This window comes from Schistocerca gregaria, unplaced genomic scaffold, assembly GCF_023897955.1.
Source record: "Schistocerca gregaria isolate iqSchGreg1 unplaced genomic scaffold, iqSchGreg1.2 ptg000073l, whole genome shotgun sequence".
In the NCBI taxonomy this organism is placed as follows: Eukaryota; Metazoa; Arthropoda; class Insecta; order Orthoptera; family Acrididae; genus Schistocerca; species Schistocerca gregaria.
The window spans coordinates 3,061,642-3,084,940 of NW_026061709.1; positions in this window are offsets into that span (position 1 = coordinate 3,061,642).

The window sequence follows — 23,299 nt, forward strand, 5'->3', positions numbered from 1 at the left end:
TCTGTGTTTCATCAACACTCTGATAGTCCACAGATTACAGAATGCCTCCAGATGTGAATCGGTAACTACTACTGGTCTTCCAGGGAACGATCAAAGCGTAGACTGTTTGAGATATTACTTTTATGGAGGAATGTGCGCATGGTGACGGTTGTATTCAATCCCTAAGCAATATCTGTGTTTCATCAACACTCTGATAGTCCACAGATGACAGAATGCCTCCAGATGTGCATCGGAAACTGCTACTGGTCTTCCAGCCAACGTTCAAATCGTAAAATCTTAGAAACATTACTCCCATGAAGAAAAGTGCACATGGTGACTGATGTATCCAATCCCGATGCAATTTGTGTGCTTCATCAACACTCTGATAGTCCATAGATTACGGAATGCCACCAATGGGCATCGGAAACTACTACTGGTCTTCCAGGGAACGATCAAAGCGTAGACTGTCAGAGACATTACTCTCATGGAGTAAAGTGCGCATGGTGACTGTTGTATTCAATCCCGATGTAAATTCTGTGTTTCATCAACACTCTGATAGTCCACAGATTACAGAATGCCACCAGATGTGCATCGGAAGCTACTACTGGTCTTCCAGGGAACGATCAAAGCGTAGACTGTTTGAGACATTACTCCCACGTAGGAAAATGCGCATGATGACTTGTATTCAATCCCGAGGCAATTTCTGTGTTTCATCAACACTCTGATAGTCCACACATTACAGAATGCCCCCAGATGTGCATCGGAAACTACTACTGGTCTTCCAGGGAACGATCAAATCGTAGACTGTTTAAGACATACCTCCCGTGGAGGAAAGTGCACATGGTGACTGTTGTATTCATTCCCGATGCAATTTCTGTGTTTCATCAACACTCTGATACTCCACAGATTACAAAATGCCTCCAGATGTGCATCGGAAACTACTACTGATCTTCCAGGGAACGATCAAAGCGTAGACTGTTAGAGACATTACTCTCATGGAGTAAAGTGCGCATGGTGACTGTTGTATTCAATCCCGATGCAAATTCTGTGTTTCATCAACACTCTGATAGTCCACAGATTACAGAATGCCAGCAGATGTGCATCGGAAACTACTACTGGTCTTCCAGGGAACGATCAAAGCGTAGACTGTTTGAGACATTACTCCCACGTAGGAAAATGCGCATGATGACTTGTATTCAATCCCGAGGCAATTTCTGTGTTTCATCAACACTCTGATAGTCCACACATTACAGAATGCCTCCAGATGTGCATCGGAAACTGCTACTGGTCTTCCAGCCAACGTTCAAATCGTAAAATCTTAGAAACATTACTCCCATGAAGGAAAGAGCGCATGGTGACTGATGTATCCAATCCCGTTACAATTTGTGTGTTTCATCAACTCTCTGATAGTCCATAGATTACGGAAAGCCTCCAATGGGCATCGGAAACTACTACTGGTCTTCCAGGGAACGATCAAAGCGTAGACTGTTAGAGACATTACTCTCATGGAGTAAAGTGCGCATGGTGACTGTTGTATTCAATCCCGATGCAAATTCTGTGTTTCATCAACACTCTGATAGTCCACAGATTACAGAATGCCACCAGATGTGCATCGGAAACTACTACTGGTCTTCCAGGGAACGATCAAAGCGTAGACTGTTTGAGACATTACTCACACGTAGGAAAATGCGCATGATGACTTGTATTCAATCCCGAGGCAATGTCTGTGTTTCATCAACACTCTGATAGTCCACACATTACAGAATGCCCCCAGATGTGCATCGGAAACTACTACTGGTCTTCCAGGGAACGATCAAAGCGTAGACTGTTAGAGACATTACTCCCATGGAGGAAAGTGGGCATGGTGACTGATGTATTCAATCCCGATGCAATTACTGTGTTTCATCAACACTCTGATAGTCTACACATTACAGAATGCCACCAGATGTGCATCGGAAACTGCTACTGGTCTTCCAGGGAACGATCAAAGCGTAGATTGTTTTAGACATTACTCCCGTGGAGGAAAGTGCGCATGGTGACTGTTGTATTCAATCCCAATGCAATTTCTGTGTTTCATCAACACTCTGAGAGTCCACAGATTACAGAATGCCTCCAGATGTGCATCGGAAACTACTACTGGTCTTTCAGCGAACGATCAAAGCGTAGACTGTTTGAGACATTACTCCCATGGAGGAAAGTGCGCATGGTGACTGTTGTATTCAATCCCGATGCAATATCTGTGTTTCATCAACACTCTCATAGTCCACAGATTACACAATGCCTCCAGATGTTCATCGGAAACTACTACTGGTCTTCCAGTGAACGATCAAAGCGTAGTCTGTTTGAGACTTTACTCCCGTGGAGGAACATGCTCATGGTGACTGTTGAATTCAATCACGACGCAATTTCTGTGTTTCATCAACACTCTGACAGTCCACAGATTACAGAATGCCTCCAGATGTTCATCGGAAACTACTACTGGTCTTCCAGGGAACGATCGAAGTGTAGACTGTTTGAGACATTACTCCCATGGAGGAACGTGAGCATGGTGACTGTTGTATTCAATCCCGATGCAATCTCTGTGTTTCATTAACCCTTTGAAGGTCCACAGATTACAGAATGCCTCCAGATGTGCATCGGAAACTACTACTGGTATTGCAGGGAACGATCAAAGCGTAGACTGTTTGAGACATTACTCCCATGGAGGAAAGTGTACATTGTGACTGTTCTATTCAATCCCGATGCAATATCTGTGTTTCATCAACACACTGATAGTCCACACATTACAGAATGCCTCCAGATGTGCATCGGAAACTACTACTGGTCTTCCAGGGAACGATCAAAGCGTAAACTGTTTGAGACATTACTCCCATGGAGGAAAGTGCGCATGGTGACTGTTGTATTCAATCCCGATGCAATTTCTGTGTTTCTTAAACACTCTGATAGTCCACTCATTACAGAATGCCCCCAGATGTGCATCGGAAACTACTACTGGTCTTCCAGGGAACGATCAAAGCGTAAACGGTTTGAGACATTACTCCCATGAGGAAGTAAGCATGGTGACTGTTGTATTCAATCCCGGTGCAACTTCTGTGTTTCATCAACACTCAGTTAGTCCACAGATTACAGAATGCCTCCAGATGTGCATCGGAAACTACTACTGGTCTGACAAGGAACGATCAAAGCGTAGACTGTTTGAGAAATTACTCCCACGTAGGAAAATGCGCATGATGACTTGTATTCAATCCCGAGGCAATTCCTGTGTTTCATCAACACCTTGAAGGTCCACAGACTACAGAATGCCTCCAAATGTGCATCGGAAACTACTACTGGTATTGCAGGGAACGATCAAAGCGTAGACTGTTTGTGACATACGCCAATGGAGGAAAGTGCGTATTGTGACTGTTGAATTCAGTCCCGATGCAATTTCTGTGTTTCATCAACACTCTGATAGTCCACAGATTACAGAATGACTCCAGATGTGCATCGGAAACTACTACTGGTCTTCCAGGGAACGATCAAAGCTTAGATTGTTTGAGACATTACTCCCATGGAGGAACGTGAGCATGGTGACTGTTGTATTCAATCCCGATGTAATTACTGTGTTTTATTAACACTTTGAAGGTCCAGAGATTACAGAATGCCTCCAAATGTGCATCGGAAACTACTACTGGTTTCCAGGGAACGATCAAAGCGTAAACTTTTTGAGACATTACTCCCAAGGAGGAAATTGCGCATGTTGACTGTTGTATTGAATCCCGATGAGATTTCTGTGTTTCATCAACATTCTGACGTACCACAGATTACAGAATGCCTCCAGATGTGCATCGGAAACTACTACTGTCTTCCAGGGAACGAACAAAGCGTAGACTGTTTCAGACATTACTTCGTGGTGGAAAGAGCGCATGGTGACTGTTATATTCAATCCGATGCAATTTCTGTGTTTCTTAAACACTCTGATAGTCCACAGATTACAGAATGACACCAGATGTGCATCGGAAACTACTACTGGTCTTAAAGGGAACGATCAAAGCGTAGACTGTTTGACACAATACTCCCATGGAGGAAAGTGCGCATGGTGACTGTTGTATTCAATCCCGATGCAATTTCTGAGTTTCATCAACACTTTGAAGGTCAACAGATTACAGAATGCCTCCAGATGTGCATCGGAAACTACTACTGGTTTTGCAGGGAACGATCGAAGCGGAGATTATTTGAGACGTTACTCCCATAGAGGAAATTGCGCATGGTTACTGTAGTAATCAATCCCGATGCAATTTCTGTGTTTCATCAACACTCTGATACTCCACACATTACAGAATGCCTCCAGATGTGCATCGGAAACTACTACTGGTCTCCAGGGAACGATCAAAGCGTAAACTTTTTGAGACATTACTCCCAAGGAGGAAAGTGCGCATGTTGACTGTTGTATTGAATCCCGATGAGATTTCTGTGTTTCATCAACATTCTAATGAACCACAGATTACAGAATGCCTCCAGATGAGCATTGGAAACTACTACTGGTCTTCATGGGAACGAACAAAGCGTACACTGTTTCAGACATTACTTCGTGGAGGAAAGTGCGCATGGTGACTGTTATATTCAATCCCGATGCAATTTCTGTGTTTCATCAACACTCTGATAGTCCACAGATTACAGAATGACTCCAGATGTGCATCGGAAACTACTACTGGTCTTCCAGGGAACGATCAAAGCGTAGACAGTTACAGCCATTACCTCCATGGAGGAAAGAGCGCATGGTGACTGTTGTATTCAATCCCGATGCAATTTCTGTGTTTCATCAACACTCTGATAGTCCACAGATTACAGAATGCCTCCAAATGTTAATCGGAAACTACTACTGGTCTTCCAGGGAACGATCAAAGCGTAGATTGTTTGAGACATTACTCCCATGGAGGAACGTGAGCATGGTGACTGTTGTATTCAATCCCGATGTAATTTCTGTGTTTCATTAACACTTTGAAGGTCGACTCATTACAGAATGCCCCAGGTGTGCATCGGAAACTACTACTGCTCTTCCAGGGAACGATCAAAGCGTAAAGTGTTTGAGACATTACTCCCATGAGGAAAGTGCGCATGGTGACTGTTGTATTCAATCCCGATGCTATCTTTGTGTTTCATCAACGCTCTGATACTCCACAGATTACAGAATGCCTCCAGATGTGCATCGGAAACTACTATTGGTCTTCCAGGGAACGATCAAAGCGTAGACTGTTTGAGAAATTACTCCCACGTAGGAAAATGCGAATGATAACTTGTATTCAATGCCGAGGCAATTTCTGTGTTTCATCAACACTTTGAAGGTCCACAGATTACAGAATGCCTCCAGATGTGCACCGGAAACTACTACTGGTATTGCAGGGAACGATCAAAGCGTAGACTGTTTGAGACCTTACTCCAATGGAGGAAAGTGAGTATTGTGGCTGTTGTATTCAATCCCGGTGCAATTTCTGTGTTTCGTCAACACTCTGATAATTCACAGATTAGAGAATGCCCCCACATGTGCATCGGGAACTACTACTGGTCTTCCAGGGAACGATCAAAACGTAAACTGTTTAGGACATTACTCGCATGGAGGAAAGTGCGCATGGTGACTGTTGTATTCAATCCCGATGCAATTTTAGTGTTTCATCAACACTCTAATAGTCCACAGATTACAGAATGCTTCCAGATGTGCGTGGGAAACAACTACTGGTCTAGCCAGTGAACGATCAAATCGTAGACTGTTTCAGACATACTTCCCGTTTAGGAAAGTGCGCATGGTGACTGTTGTATTCATTCCCGATGCAATTTCTGTGTTTCATGAGCACTCTGATAGTCCACAGATTACAGAATGCCACCAGATGTGCATCGGAAAATACTACTGGACTTACAGGGAACGATCAAAGCATAGAATGTTTGAGAATTACTCCCATGGAGGGAAGTGCGCATGGTGACTTTTGTATTCAATCCCGAGGCAATTTCTGTGTTTCATCAACACTCTGATAGTCCACTGATTACAGAAATCCTCCAGATGTGCATCGGAAACTACTACTGGTCTTCCTGGGAACGATCAAAGCGAAGACTCTTAGAGACATTACTCCCATGGAGGAAAGTGCGCATGGTGGCTGTTGTATTCAATCCCGGTGCAACTTCTGTGTTTCATCAACACTCAGTTAGTCCACAGATTACAGAATGCCTCCAGATGTGCATCGGAAACTACTACTGGTCTGACAAGGAACGATCAAAGCGTAGACTGTTTGAGAAATTACTCCCACGTAGGAAAATGCGCATGATGACTTGCATTCAATCCCGAGGCAATTCCTGTGTTTCATCAACACCTTGAAGGTCCACAGACTACAGAATGCCTCCAGATGTGCATCGGAAACTACTACTGGTATTGCAGGGAACGATCAAAGCGTAGACTGTTTGAGACATTACTCCAATGGAGGAAAGTGCGTATTGTGACTGTTGTATTCAATCCCGATGCAATTTCTGTGTTTCATCAACACTCTGATAGTCCACAGATTACAGAATGACTCCAGATGTGCATCGGAAACTACTACTGGTCTTCCAGGGAACGATTAAAGCGTAGACTGTTACAGCCATTACTCCCATGGAGGAAAGAGCGCATGGTGACTGTTGTATTCAATCCCGATGCAATTTCTGTGTTTCATCAACACTCTGATAGTCCACAGATTACAGAATGCCTCCAAATGTTAATCGGAAACTACTACTGGTCTTCCAGGGAACGATCAAAGCGTAGATTGTTTGAGACATTACTCCCATGGAGGAACGTGAGCATGGTGACTGTTGTATTCAATCCCGATGTAATTACTGTATTTCATTAACACTTTGAAGGTCCACAGATTACAGAATGCCTCCAAATGTGCATCGGAAACTACTACTGGTTTCCAGGGAACGATCAAAGCGTAAACTTTTTGAGACATTACTCCCAAGGAGGAAAGTGCGCATGTTGACTGTTGTATTGAATCCCGATGAGATTTCTGTGTTTCATCAACATTCTGATGTTCCACAGATTACAGAATGCCTCCAGATGTGCATCGGAAACTACTACTGGTCTTCCAGGGAACGATCAAACCGTAGACTGTTTGAGACATTACTCCCATGGAGGAAAGTGCGCATGGTGACTGTTGTATTCAGTCCCGAGTCAATATCTGTGTTTCATCAACAATTTGAAGGTCCACAATTTACAGAATTCCTCCAGATGTGAATCGGAAACTACTACTGGTTTTGCAGGGAACGATCGAAACGGAGATTATTTGAGACGTTACTCCCATAGAGGAAATTGCGCATGGTTACGGTAGTAATCAATCCCGATGCAATTTCTGTGTTTCATCAACACTCTGATACTCCACACATTACAGAATGCCTCCAGATGTGCATCGGAAACTACTACTTGTTTCCAGGGAACGATCAAAGCGTAAACTTTTTGAGACATTACTCCCAAGGAGGAAAGTGCGCATGTTGATTGTTGTATTGAATCCCGATGAGATTTCTGTGTTTCATCAACATTCTGATGTACCACAGATTACAGAATGCCTCCAGATGAGCATCGGAAACTACTAGTGGTCTTCCAGGGAACGAACAAAGCGTACACTGTTTCAGACATTACTTCGTGGAGGAAAGTGCGCATGGTGACTATTGTATTCAATCCCGATGCAGATTCTGTGTTTCATCAACACTCTGATATTCCTCAGATTACAGAATGCCAACAGATGTGCATCGGAAAGTATTACTGGTCTTCCAGGGAACGATCAAAGCGTAGACTGTTTGAGACATTACTCTTATGGAGGAAAGTGCGCATGGTGACTGTTGTATTCAATCCAGATCAAATTTCTGTGTTTCATCAACTCTCTGATACTCCACAGATTAAAGAATACCACCAGATGTGCATCAGAAACTACTACTGGTCTTCCAGGGAACGATCAAAGCGTAGACTGTTTGAGACATTACTTCCCATGGAGGAAAGTGCGGATGGTGACTGTTGTATTTAATCCCGATGCAATTTCTGTGTTTCATCAACACTCTGATAGTCCACTGATTACAGAATGCCACCAGATGTGCATCGGAAACTACTACTGGTCTTCCAGGGAACGATCAAAGCGTATACTGTTTGAGAATTACTCCCATGGAGGAAACTGAACATGGTGACTGTTGTATTCAATCCAGATGCAATTTCTGTGTACCATCAACACTCTGATAGTCCACAGATTACAGAATGCCTCCAGATGTTCATCGGAAACTACTACTGGTCTTCCAGGGAACGATCAAAACGTAGACTGTTTGAGACATTACTCCCATGGAGGAAAGTGCGGAAGGTGACTGTCGTATTCAATCCCGATGCAATTTCTGTGTTTCATCAACATTCTGATAGTCCACAGATTACAGAATGGCACCAGATGTGCATCGAAATCTACTACTGGTCTTCCAGGGAATGATCAAAGCGTAAACTCTTTGAGACATTACTCCCATGGAGGAAGGTGCGCATGGTGACTGTTGTATTCTATCCCGATGCAAATTCTGTGTTTCATCAACACTCTGATAGTCCACAGATTACAGAATGCCTCCAGATGTGCATCGGAAACTACTACTGATCTTGCAGGGAACGATCAAAGCGTAGACTTTTTGAGACATTACTCCCATGGAGGAAAGTGCGCCTGGTGACTGTTGTAATCAATCCCGATTCAATTTCTGTGTTTCATCAACACTCTGATAGTCCACAGATTACAGAATGCCACCAGATGTGTATCGGTATCTACTACTGGTCTTCCAGGGAACGATCAAAGCGTAGACAGTTGCAGCCATTACTTCCATGGAGGAAAGAGCGCATGGTGACTGTTGTATTCAATCCCGATGCAATATCTGTGTTTCATCAACACTCTGATAGTCCACAGATTACAGAATGCCTCCAAATGTTAATCGGAAACTACTACTGGTCTTCCAGGGAACGATCAAAGCGTAGATTGTTTGAGACATTACTCCCATGGAGGAACGTGAGCATGGTGACTGTTGTATTCAATCCCGATGTAATTTCTGTGTTTCATTAACACTTTGAAGGTCGACTCATTACAGAATGCCCCAGGTGTGCATCGGAAACTACTACTGCTCTTCCAGGGAACGATCAAAGCGTAAAGTGTTTGAGACATTACTCCCATGAGGTAAGTGCGCATGGTGACTGTTGTATTCAATCCCGATGCTATCTTTGTGTTTCATCAACACTCTGATGGTCCACAGATTACAGAATGCCTCCAGATGTGCATCGGAAACTACTATTGGTCTTCCAGGGAACGATCAAAGCGTAGACTGTTTAAGAAATTACTCCCACGTAGGAAAATGCGAATGATGACTTGTATTCAATGCCGAGGCAATTTCTGTGTTTCATCAACACTTTGAAGGTCCACAGATTACAGAATGCCTCCAGATGTGCACCGGAAACTACTACTGGTATTGCAGGGACCGATCAAAACGTAAACTGTTTAGGACATTACTCCCATGGAGGAAAGTGCGCATGGTGACTGTTGTATTCAATCCCGATGCAATTTTAGTGTTTCATCAACACTCTAATAGTACACAGATTACAGAATGCTTCCAGATGTGCATCGGAAACATCTACTGGTCTTCCAGGGAACGATCAAAGCGTAGATTGTTTGAGACATTACTCCCATGGAGGAACGTGAGCATGGTGACTGTTGTATTCAATCCCGATGCAATTTCTGTGTTTCATCAACACTCTGATAGTCTACAGATTACAGAATGATACCAGATGTCCATCGGAAACTAATACTGGTCTTCCAGGGAACGATCAAAGCGTAGACTGTTTGAGACTTTACTCCCGTGGAGGAACATGCGCATGGTGTCCGTTGTAATCAATCCCGATGCAATTTCTGTGTTTCATCAACACTCTGATGGTCCACAGATTACAGAATGCCTCCAGATGTGCATCGGAAACTACTACTGGTCTTCCAGGGAACGATCAAAGCGTAGACTGTTAGAGACATTAGTCCCATGGAGGAAAGTGCGCATGGTGACAGTTGTATTGATCCCGATTCAATTTCTGTGTTTCATCAACACTCTGATAGTCCACAGATTACAGAATGCCACCAGATGTGCATCGGAAACTACTACTGGTCTTACAGGGAACGATCAAAGCGTAGACGGTTTGAGAATTACAACCACGGTGGAAAGTGCGAATGGTGACTGTTGTATTCAATCCCGATGTAATTTCTGTGTTTCATCAACACCCTGATAGTCCACAGATTACAAAATTCCTCCAGATGTGCATCGGAAACTACTACTGGTTTTCCAGGGAACGATCAAAGCTTAGACTCTTAGAGACATTTCTCTCATGGTGGAAAGTGCGCATGGTGACTGTTGTATTCAATCCCGATGCTATTTCTGTGTTTCATCAGCACTCTGATAGTCTACAGATTACAGAATGCCACCAGATGTGCATCGGAAACTACTACTGGTCTTACAGGGAACGATCAAAGCGTAGACTGTTTGTGACATTACTCCCATGGAGGAATCTGCGCATGGAAACTGTAGTATCCAATCCCGATCCAATTTCTGTGTTTCGTCAACACTCTGATAGTCCACAGAGAACAGAAAGCCTCCAGATGTGCATCGGAAACTACTACTGGTCTTCCAGGGAACCATCAAAGCGTAGATTGTTAGAGACATTACTCCCATGGAGGAAAGTGCGCATGGTGACTGTTGTATTAAATCCCAATGCAATTACTTTGTTTCATCAACACTCTGATAGTCCACAGATTACTGAATGCCTCCAGATGTGCATCGGAAACTACTACTGGTCTTCCAGGGAACGATCAAAGCGTAGACTGTTTGAGACATTACTCCCATGGAGGAAAGTGCGCATGGTGACTGTTGTATTCAATCCCGATGCAATTTTAGTGTTTCATCAACACTCTAATAGTCCACAGGTTGCAGAATGCCTCCAGATGTGCATCGGAAACAACTACTGGTTTTCCAGTGAACGATCAAATCGTAGACTGTTTCAGACATACCTCCCGTGGAGGAAAGTGCGCATGGTGACTGTTGTATTCATTCCCGATGCAATTTCTGTGTTTCATCAACACTCTGATAGTCCACAGATTACAGAATGCCACCAGATGTGCATCGGAAAATACTACTGGTCTTACAGGGAACGATCAAAGCATAGAATGTTTGAGCATTACTCCCATGGAGGGAAGTGCGCATGGTGACTGTTGTATGCAATCCAGAGGCAATTTCTGTGTTTCATCAACACTCTGATAGTCCACAGATTACAGAAATCCTCCAGATGTGCATCGGAAACTACTACTGGTTTTCCAGGGAACGATCAAAGCGAAGACTGTTAGAGACATTACTCCCATGGAGGAAAGTGCGCATGGTGACTGTTGTATTCAATCCCGATGCAATTTCTGTATTTCATCAACACTCTGATAGTCTACAGATTACAGAATGATAGCAGATGTCCATCGGAAACTACTACTGGTCTTCCAGGGAACGATCAAAGCGTAGACTGTTTGAGACTTTACTCCCGTGGAGGAACATGCGCATGGTGACTGTTGAATTCAATCTTGATGCAATTTCTGTGTTTCATGAACACTCTGATAGTCCACAGATTACAGAATGCCGCCAGATGTTTATTGGAAACTATTACTGGTCTTCCTGGGAACGATCAAATCGTAGACTGTTTGAGACATTACGACCGTGGATGAAAGTGCGCATGGTGACTGTTGTATACAATCCCGATGCAATTTCTGTGTTTCATCAACACTCTGATAGTCCACAGATTACAGAATGCCTCCAGATGTGCATCGGAAACTACTACTGGTCTTCCAGGGAACGATCAAAGCGTAAACTGTTTGAAACATTACTCCCATGAGGAAAGTGCGCATGGTGACTGTTGTATTCAATCCAGATGCTATCTTTGTGTTTCATCAACACTCTGATACTCCACAGATTACAGAATGTCTCCAGATGTGTATCGGAAACTACTATTGGTCTTCCAGGGAACGATCAAAGCGTAGACTGTTTGAGAAATTACTCCCACGTAGGAAAATGCGAATGATGACTTGTATTCAATGCCGAGGCAATTTCTGTGTTTCATCAACACTTTGAACGTCCACAGATTACAGAATGCCTCCAGATGTGCACCGGATACTACTACTGGTATTGCAGGGAACGATCAAAGCGTAGACTGTTTGAGACATTACTCCCATGAGGAAAGTGCGCATGGTGACTGTTGTATTCAATCCCGATGCTATCTTTGTGTTTCATCAACACTCTGATACTCCACAGATTACAGAATGCCTCCAGATGTGCATCGGAAACTACTATTGGTCTTCCAGGGAACGATCAAAGCGTAGACTGTTTGAGAAATTACTCCCACGTAGGAAAATGCGAATGATGACTTGTATTCAATGCCGAGGCAATTTCTGTGTTTCATCAACACTTTGAAGGTCCACAGATTACAGATTGCCTCCAGATGTGCACCGGAAACTACTACTGGTATTGCAGGGAACGATCAAAGCGTAGACTGTTTGAGACCTTACTCCAATGGAGGAAAGTGAGTATTGTGACTGTTGTATTCAATCCCGATGCAATTTCCGTGTTTCGTCAACACTCTGATAGTTCACAGATTAGAGAATGCCCCCAGATGTGCATCGGGAACTACTACTGGTTTTCCAGGGAACGATCAAAACGTAAACTGTTTCGGACATTACTCCCATGGAGGAAAGTGATCATGGTGACTGTTGTATTCAATCCCGATGCAATTTTAGTGTTTCATCATAACTCTAATAGTCCACAGATTACAGAATGCTTCCAGATGTGCATCGGAAACAACTACTGGTCTAGCCAGTGAACGATCAAATCGTAGACTGTTTCAGACATACCTCCCGTTTAGGAAAGTGCGCATGGTGACTGTTGTATTCATTCCCGATGCAATTTATGTGTTTCATGAACACTCTGATAGTCCACAGATTACAGAATGCCAACAGATGTGCATCGGAAAATACTACTGGACTTACAGGGAACGATCAACGCATAGAATGTTTGAGAATTACTCCCATGGAGGGAAGTGCGCATGGTGACTGTTGTATTCAATCCCGAGGCAATTTCTGTGTTTCATTAACACTCTGATAGTCCACTGATACAGAAATCCTCCAGATGTGCATCGGAAACTACTACTGGTCTTCCAGGGAACGATCAAAGCGATGACTCTTAGAGACATTACTCCCATGGAGGAAAGTGCGCATGGTGACTGTTGTATTCAATCCCGATGCAATTTCTGTGTTTCATCAACACTCTGATAGCCTACAGATTACAGAATGATACCAGATGTCCATCGGAAACTAATACTGGTCTTCCAGGGAACGATCAAAGCGTAGACTGTTTGAGACTTTACTCCCGTGGAGGAACATGCGCATGGTGCCCGTTGTAATCAATCCCGATGCAATTTCTGTGTTTCATCAACACTCTGATGGTCCACAGATTACAGAATGATACCAGATGTGCATCGGAAACTACTACTGGTCTTCCAGGGAACGATCAAAGCGTAGACTGTTAGAGACATTAGTCCCATGGAGGAAAGTGCGCATGGTGACTGTTGTATTGATCCCGATTCAATTTCTGTGTTTCATCAACACTCTGATAGTCCACAGATTACAGAATACCACAAGATGTGCATCGGAAACTACTACTGGTCTTCCAGGGAACGATCAAAGCGTAGACGGTTTGAGAATTACAACCATGGTGGAAAGTGCGAATGGTGACTGTTGTATTCAATCCTGATGCAATTTCTGTGTTTCATCAACACCCTGATAGTCCACAGATTACGAAATTCCTCCAGATGTGCATCGGAAACTACTACTGGTCTTCCAGGGAACGATCAAAGCTTAGACTCTTAGAGACATTACTCTCATGGTGGAAAGTGCGCATGGTGACTGTTGTATTCAATCCCGATGCTATTTCTGTGTTTCATCAGCACTCTGATAGTCTACAGATTACAGAATGCCACCAGATGTGCATCGGAAACTACTACTGGTTTCCAGGGAACGATCAAAGCGTAGACTGTTTGTGACATTACTCCCATGGAGGAATCTGCGCATGGAAACTGTAGTATCCAATCCCGATCCAATTTCTGTGTTTCGTCAACACTCTGATAGTCCACAGAGAACAGAAAGCCTCCAGATGTGCATCGGAAACTACTACTGGTCTTCCAGGGAACCATCAAAGCGTAGACTGTTAGAGACATTACTCCCATGGAGGAAAGTGCGCATGGTGACTGTTGTATTAAATCCCAATGCAATTACTTTGTTTCATCAACACTCTGATAGTCTACACATTACAGAATGCCACCAGATGTGCATCGGAAACTGCTACTGGTCTTCCACGGAACGATCAATGTGTAGATTGTTGAGACATTACTCCCGTGGAGGAAAGTGCGATGGTGACAGATGTATTCAATCCCGATGCAATTTCTGTGTTTCATCAACACTCTGATAGTCCACAGATTACTGAATGCCTCCAGATGTGCATCGGAAACTACTACTGGTCTTCCAGGGAACGATCAAAGCGTAGACTGTTTGAGACATTACTCCCATGGAGGAAAGTGCGCATGGTGACTGTTGTATTCAATCCCGATGCAATTTTAGTGTTTCATCAACACTCTAATAGTCCACAGGTTACAGAATGCCTCCAGATGTGCATCGGAAACAACTACTGGTCTTCCAGTGAACGATCAAATCGTAGACTGTTTCAGACATACCTCCCGTGGAGGAAAGTGCGCATGGTGACTGTTGTATTCATTCCCGATGCAATTTCTGTGTTTCATCAACACTCTGATAGTCCACAGATTACAGAATGCCACCAGATGTGCATCGGAAAATACTACTGGTCTTACAGGGAACGATAAAAGCATAGAATGTTTGAGCATTACTCCCATGGAGGGAAGTGCGCATGGTGACTGTTGTATGCAATCCCGAGGCAATTTCTGTGTTTCATCAACACTCTGATAGTCCACAGATTACAGAAATCCTCCAGATGTGCATCGGAAACTACTACTGGTCTTCCAGGGAACGATCAAAGCGAAGACTGTTAGAGACATTACTCCCATGGAGGAAAGTGCGCATGGTACTGTTGTATTCAATCCCGATGCAATTTCTGTATTTCATCAACACTCTGATAGTCTACAGGTTACAGAATGATACCAGATGTCCATCGGAAACTACTACTGGTCTTCCAGGGAACGATCAAAGCGTAGACTGTTTGAGACTTTACTCCCGTGGAGGAAAGTGCGCATGGTGACTGTTGAATTCAATCTTGATGCAATTTCTGTGTTTCATGAACACTCTGATAGTCCACAGATTACAGAATGCCGCCAGATGTTTATTGGAAACTATTACTGGTCTTCCTGGGAACGATCAAATCGTAGACTGTTTGAGACATTACGACCGTGGATGAAAGTGCGCATGGTGACTGTTGTATACAATCCCGATGCAATTTCTGTGTTTCATCAACACTCTGACAGTCCACAGATTACAGAAAGCCTCCAGATGTTCATCGGAAACTACTACTGGTCTTCCTTTGAACGATCAAAGCGTAGACTGTTTGAGACATTAGTTTTATGGGGGAATGTGCGCATGGTGACTGTTGTATTCAATCCCGAAGCAATTTCTGTGTTTCATCAACACTCTGATAGTCCACAGATTACAGAATGCCTCCAGATGTGCATCGGAAACTACTACTGGTCTTCCAGGGAGCGATCAAAGCGTAAACTGTTTGAGACATTACTCCCATGAGGAAAGTGCGCATGGTGTCTGTTGTATTCAATCCAGATGCTATCTTTGTGTTTCATCAACACTCTGATACTCCACAGATTACAGAATGTCTCCAGATGTGTGTCGGAAACTACTATTGGTCTTCCAGGGAACGATCAAAGCGTAGACTGTTTGAGAAATTACTCCCACGTAGGAAAATGCGAATGATGACTTGTATTCAATGCCGAGGCAATTTCTGTGTTTCATCAACACTTTGAACGTCCACAGATTACAGAATGACTCCAGATGTGCACCGGAAACTACTACTGGTACTGCAGGGAACGATCAAAGCGTAGACTGTTTGAGACATTACTCCAATGGAGGAAAGTGAGTATTGTGACTGTTGTATTCAATCCCGATGCAATTTCTGTGTTTCGTCAACACTCTGATAGTTCACAGATTAGAGAAAGCCCCCAGATGTCCATCGGGAACTACTACTGGTCTTCCAGGGAACGATCAAAACGTAAACTGTTTAGGACATTACTCCCATGGAGGAAAGTGCGCATGGTTACTGGTGTATTCAATCCCGATGCAATTTTAGTGTTTCATCAACACTCTAATAGTCCACAGATTACAGAATGCTTCCAGATGTGCATCGGAAACAACTACTGGTCTAGCCAGTGAATGATCAAATCGTAGACTGTTTCTGACATACCTCCCGTGGAGGAAAGTGCGCATGGTGACTGTTGTATTCATTCCCGATGCAATTTCTGTGTTTCATCAACACTCTGATAGTCCACAGATTAGAGAATGCCACCAGATGTGCATCGGAAAATACTACTGGTCTTACAGGGAACGATCAAAGCATAGAATGTTTGAGAATTACTCCCATGGAGGGAAGTGCGCATGATGACTCTTGTATTCAATCCCGAGGCAATTTCTGTGTTTCATAAACACTCTGATAGTCCACAGATTACAGAAATCCTCCAGATGTGCATCGGAAACTACTACCGGTCTTCCAGGGAACGAGCAAAGCGAAGACTGCTAGAGACATTACTCCCATGGAGGAAAGTGCGCATGGTGACTGTTGTATTCAATCCCGATGCAATTTCTGTGTTTCATCAACACTCTGATAGTCTACAGATTACAGAATGATACCAGATGTCCATCGGAAACTACTACTGGTCTTCCAGGGAACGATCAAAGCGTAGACTGTTTGAGACTTTATTCCCGTGGAGGAACATGCGCATGGTGACTGTTGTAATCAATCCCGATGCAATTTCTGTGTTTCATCAACGCTCTGATGGTCCACAGATTACAGAATGCCTCCAGATGTGCATCGGAAACTACTACTGGTCTTCCAGGGAACGATCAAAGCGTAGACAGTTTGAGACATTACTCCCGTGGAGGAAAGTGCGCATGGTGACTGTTGTATTCAATCCCGATACAATATCTGTGTTTCATTAACACTCTGATAGTCCACAGATTACCGAATGAGTCCAGATGTTCATCGGAAACTACTACTGGTCTTCCAGGGAAGATCAAAGCGTAAACTCTTTGAAACATTACTCCCATGGAGGGAAGTGCGCATGGTGACTGTTGTATTCAATCCCGATGCAATTTCTGTGTTTCATCAACACTCTGATAGTCCACAGATTACGGAAAGCCTCCAGATGTGCATCGGAAACTACTACTGGTCTACTAGGGTACGATCAAAGCGTAGACTGTTAGAGACATTACTACCATGGAGTAATGTTCGCATGGTGACTGTTGTGTTCAATCCCGATGCAATTTCTGTGTTTCATCAACACTCTGATAGTCGACAGATTACAGAATGCCTCCAGATGTGCAATTGAAACTTCTTTTGGTCTTCCAGGGAACGATCAAAGCGTAGACAGTTTGAGACATTACTCCCGTGGAGGAAAGTGCGCATGGTGACTGTTGTATTCAATCCCGATACAATTTCTGTCTTTCATCAACACTCTGATAGTCCACAGATTACAGAATGCCACCAGATGTGCATCGGAAAATACTACTGGTCTTACAGGGAACGATCAAAGCATAGAATGTTTGAGCATTACTCCCATGGAGGGAAGTGCGCATGGTGACTGTTGTATTCATTCCCGATGCAATTTCTGTGTTTCATCAACACTCTGATAGTCCACAGATTACAGAGTGCCACCAGATGTGCATCGGAAACTACTACTGGTCTTCCAGGGAACGATCAAAGCGTAGACGGTTTGAGAAATACAACCATGGTGGAAAGCGCGCATGGTGACTGTTGTATTCATTCCCGATGCAATTTCTGTGTTTCATCAACACCCTGATAGTCCACAGATTACGGAAAGCCTCCAGATGTGCATCGGAAACTACTACTGGTCTTCTAGGGAACGATCAAAGCGTAGACTGTTAGAGACATTACTACCATGGAGTAATGTCCGCATGGTGACTGTTGTGTTCAATCCCGATGCAATTTCTGTGTTGCATCAACACTCTGATAGTCGACAGATTACAGAATGCCTCCAGATGTGCAATTGAAACTTCTACTGGTCTTCCAGGGAACGATCAAAGCATAGACTGTTTGTGACATTACTCCCATGGAGGAATCTGCGCATGGAAACTGTTGTATTCAATCCCGATCCAATTTCTGTGTTTCGTCAACACTCTGATAGTCCACAGATTACAGAATGACTCCAGATGTGCATCGGAAACTACTACTGGTCTTCCAGGGAACGATCAAAGCGTAGACTGTTTGAGACAATACTCCCATGGAGGAAAGTGCACATGGTGAGTGTTGTATTCAATCCCGATGCAATTGTAGTGTTTCATCAACACTCTAATAGTCCACAGGTTACAGAATGCCTCCAGATGTGCATCGGAAACAACTACTGGTCTTCCAGTGATCGATCAAATCGTAGACTGTTTCAGACATACCTCCCGTGGAGGAAAGTGCGCATGGTGACTGTTGTATTCAATCCCGATGCAATTTCTGTGTTTCATCAACACTCTGATAGTCCACAGATTACCGAATGAGTCCAGATGTTCATCGGAAACTGCTACTGGTCTTCCAGGGAACGATCAAAGCGTAAACTCTTTGAAACATTACTCCTATGGAGGGAAGTGCGCATGATGACTGTTGTTTTCAATCCCGATGCAATTTCTGTGTTTCATCAACACTCTGATAGTCCACAGATTACGGAAAGCCTCCAGATGTGCATCGGAAACTAACACTGGTCTTCTAGGGAACGATCAAAGCGTAGACTGTTAGAGACATTACTACCATGGAGTAATGTCCGCATGGTGACTGTTGTGTTCAATCCCGATGCAATTTCTGTGTTGCATCAACACTCTGATAGTCGACAGATTACAGAATGCCTCCAGATGTGCAATTGAAACTTCTACTGGTCTTCCAGGGAACGATCAAAGCATAGACTGTTTGTGACATTACTCCCATGGAGGAATCTGCGCATGGAAACTGTTGTATTCAATCCCGATCCAATTTCTGTGTTTCGTCAACACTCTGATAGTCCACAGAGTACAGAAAGCCTCCAGATGTGCATCGGAAACTACTACTGGTCTTCCAGGGAACCATCAAAGCGTAGACTGTTAGAGACATTACTCCCATGGAGGAAAGTGCGCATGGTGACTGTTGTATTAAATCCCAATGCAATTACTTTGTTTCATCAACACTCTGATAGTCTACACATTACAGAATGCCACCAGATGTGCATCGGAAGCTGATACTGGTCTTCCAGGGAACGATCAATGCGTAGATTGTTGAGACATTACTCCCGTGGAGGAAAGTGCGATGGTGACAGTTGAATTCAATCCTGATGCAATTTCTGTGTTTCATCAACACTCTGATAGTCCACAGATTACAGAATGACTCCAGATGTGCATCGGAAACTACTACTGGTCTTCCAGGGAACGATCAAAGCGTAGACTGTTTGAGACAATACTCCCATGGAGGAAAGTGCGCATGGTGACTGTTGTATTCAATCCTGATGCAATTGTAGTGTTTCATCAACACTCTAATAGTCCACAGGTTACAGAATGCCTCCAGATGTGCATCGGAAACAACTACTGGTCTTCCAGTGAACGATCAAATCGTAGACTGTTTCAGACATACCTCCCGTGGAGGAAAGTGCGCATGGTGACTGTTGTATTCAATCCCGATGCAATTTCTGTATTTCAACAACACTCTGATAGTCTACAGATTACAGAATGATACCAGATGTCCATCGGAAACTACTACTGGTCTTCCAGGGAACGATCAAAGCATAGACTGTTTGAGACTTTACTCCCGTGGAGGAACATGCGCATGGTGACTGTTGAATTCAATCTTGATGCAATTTCTGTGTTTCATCAACACTCTGATAGTCCACAGATTACAGAATGCCGCCAGATGTTCATTGGAAACTATAACTGGTCTTCCTGGGAACGATCAAATCGTAGACTGTTTGAGACATTACGACCGTGGAGGAAAGTGCGCATGGTGACTGTTGTATTCAATCCCGATGCAATTTCTGTGTTTCATCAACACTCTGACAGTCCACAGATTACAGAAAGCCTCCAGATGTTCATCGGAAACTACTACTGGTCTTCCATTGAAAGATCAAAGCGTAGACTGTTTGAGACATTACTTTTATGGATGAATGTGCGTATGGTGACTGTTGTATTCAATCCCGAAGCAATTTCTGTGTTTCATCAACACTCTGATAGTCCACAGAATGCCTCCAGATGTGCATCGGAAGCTACTACTGGTCTTCCAGGGAACGATCAAAGCGTAGACTGTTTGAGACATACCTATCGTTGAAGAAACGGCGCATGGTGACTGTTGTGTTCAAAATGGTTCAAATGGCTCTGAGCACTATGGGACTCAAATGCTGCGGTCATTAGTCCCCTAGAACTTGGTACTACTTAAACCTAACTAACCTAAGGACATCACACACATCCATGCCCGAGGCAGGATTCGAACCTGCGACCGTAGCAATCGCACGGCTCCGGACTGCGCGCCTAGAACCGTGAGACCACCACGGCCGGCTTGTTGTGTTCAATCCCGATGCAATTTCTGTGTTTCATCAACACTCTGATAGTCCACAGATTACCGAATGAGTCCAAATGTTCATCGGAAACTGCTACTGGTCTTCCAGGGAACGATCAAAGCGTAAACTCTTTGAAACATTACTCCCATGCAGAGAAGTACGCATGGTGACTGTTGTATTCAATCCAGATGCAATTTCTGTGTTTCATCAACACTCTGATAGTCCACAGATTACAGAATGCCTCCAGATGTGCATCGGAAACTACAACTGGTCTTCTAGGGAACGACCAAAGCGTAGACTGTTAGAGACATTACTACCATGGAGTAATATCCGCATGGTGACTGTTGTGTTCAATCCCGATGAAATTTCTGTGTTTCATCAACACTCTGATAGTCGACAGATTACAGAATGCCTCCAGATGTGCAATTGAAACTTCTACTGGTCTTCCAGGGAACGATCAAAGCGTAGACTGTTTGTGACATTACTCCCATGGAGGAATCTGCGCATGGAAACTGTTGTATTCAATCCCGATCCAATTTCTGTGTTTCTTCAACACTCTGATAGTCCACAGAGTACTGAAAGCCTCCAGATGTGCATCGGAAACTACTACTGGTCTTCCAGGGAACCATCAAAGCGTAGACTGTTAGAGACATTACTTCTATGGAGGAAAGTGCGCATGGTGACTGTTGTATTAAATCCCAATGCAATTACTTTGTTTCATCAACACTCTGATAGTCTACACATTACAGAATGCCACCAGATGTGCATCGGAAACTGCTACTGGTATTCCAGGGAACGATCAATGCGTAGATTGTTGAGACATTACTCCCGTGGAGGAAACTGCGATGGTGACAGTTGTATTCAATCCCGATGCAATTTCTGTGTTTCATCAACACTCTGATAGTCCACAGATTACAGAATGCCTCCAGATGTGCTTCGGAAACTACTACTGGTCTACCAGGGAACGATCAAAGCGTAGACTGTTTGAGACATTACTCCCATGGAGGAAAGTGCGCATGGTGACTGTTGTATTAAATCCCGATGCAATTTTAGTGTTTCATCAACACTCTAATAGTCCACAGGTTACAGAATGCCTCCAGATGTGCATCGGAAAATACTACTGGTCTTACAGGGAACGATCAAAGCATAGAATATTTGAGCATTACTCCCATGGAGGGAAGTGCGCATGGTGACTGTTGTATTCAATCCCGAGGCAATTTCTGTGTTTCGTCAACACTCTGATAGTCCACAGATTACAGAAATCCTCCAGATGTGCATCGGAAACTACTACTGGTCTTCCAGGGAACGATCAAAGCGAAGACTGTTAGAGACATTACTCCCATGGAGGAAAGTGCGAATGGTGACTGTTGCATTCAATCCCGATGCAATTTCTGTATTTCAACAACACTCTGATAGTCTACAGATTACAGAATGATACCAGATGTCCATCGGAAACTACTACTGGTCTTCCAGGGAACGATAAAAGCGTAGACTGTTTGAGACTTTACTCCCGTGGAGGAACATGCGCATGGTGACTGTTGAATTCAATCTAGATGCAATTTCTGTGTTTCATCAACACTCTGATAGTCAACAGATTACAGAATGCCGCCAGATGTTCATTGGAAACTATTACTGGTCTCCCTGGGAACGATCAAATCGTAGACTGTTTGAGACATTACGACCGTGGAGGAAAGTGCGCATGGTGACTGTTGTATTCAATCCCGATGCAATTTCTGTGATTCATCAACACTCTGACAGTCCACAGATTACAGAAAGCCTCCAGATGTTCATCGGAAACTACTACTGGTCTTCCATTGAACGATCAAACCGTAGACTGTTTGAGACATTACTTTTATGGAGGAATGTGCGCATGGTGACTGTTGTATTTAATCCCGAAGCAATTTCTGTGTTTCATCAACACTCTGATAGTCCACAGATTACAGAATGCCTCCAGATGTGCATCGGAAACTACTACTGGTCTTCCAGGAAACGATCAAAGCGTAGACTGTTTGAGACATACCTATTGTTGAGGAAACGGCGCATGGTGACTGTTGTGTTCAATCCCGATGCAATTTCTGTGATTCATCAACACTCTGATAGTCCACAGATAACAGAATGCCCCCAGATGTTCATCGGAAACTACTACTGGTCTTATAGGGAACGATCAAAGCGTAGACTGTTTGAGACATTACTACCGTGGAGGAAAGTGCGCATGGTGACTGTTGTATTCAATCCCAATGCAATATCTGTATTTCATCAACACTCTGATAGTCCACAGATTACAGAATGCCTCCAGATGTGCATCGGAAACTGCTACTGGTCTTCCAGGGAACGATCAAAGCGTAAACTCTTTGAAACATTACTCCCATGAAGGAAAGTGCGCATGGTGAATGTTGTATTCAATACCGATGCAATTTCTGTGTTTCATCAACTCTCTGATAGTCCACAGATTACAGAATGCCACCAGATGTGCATCGGAATTTACTA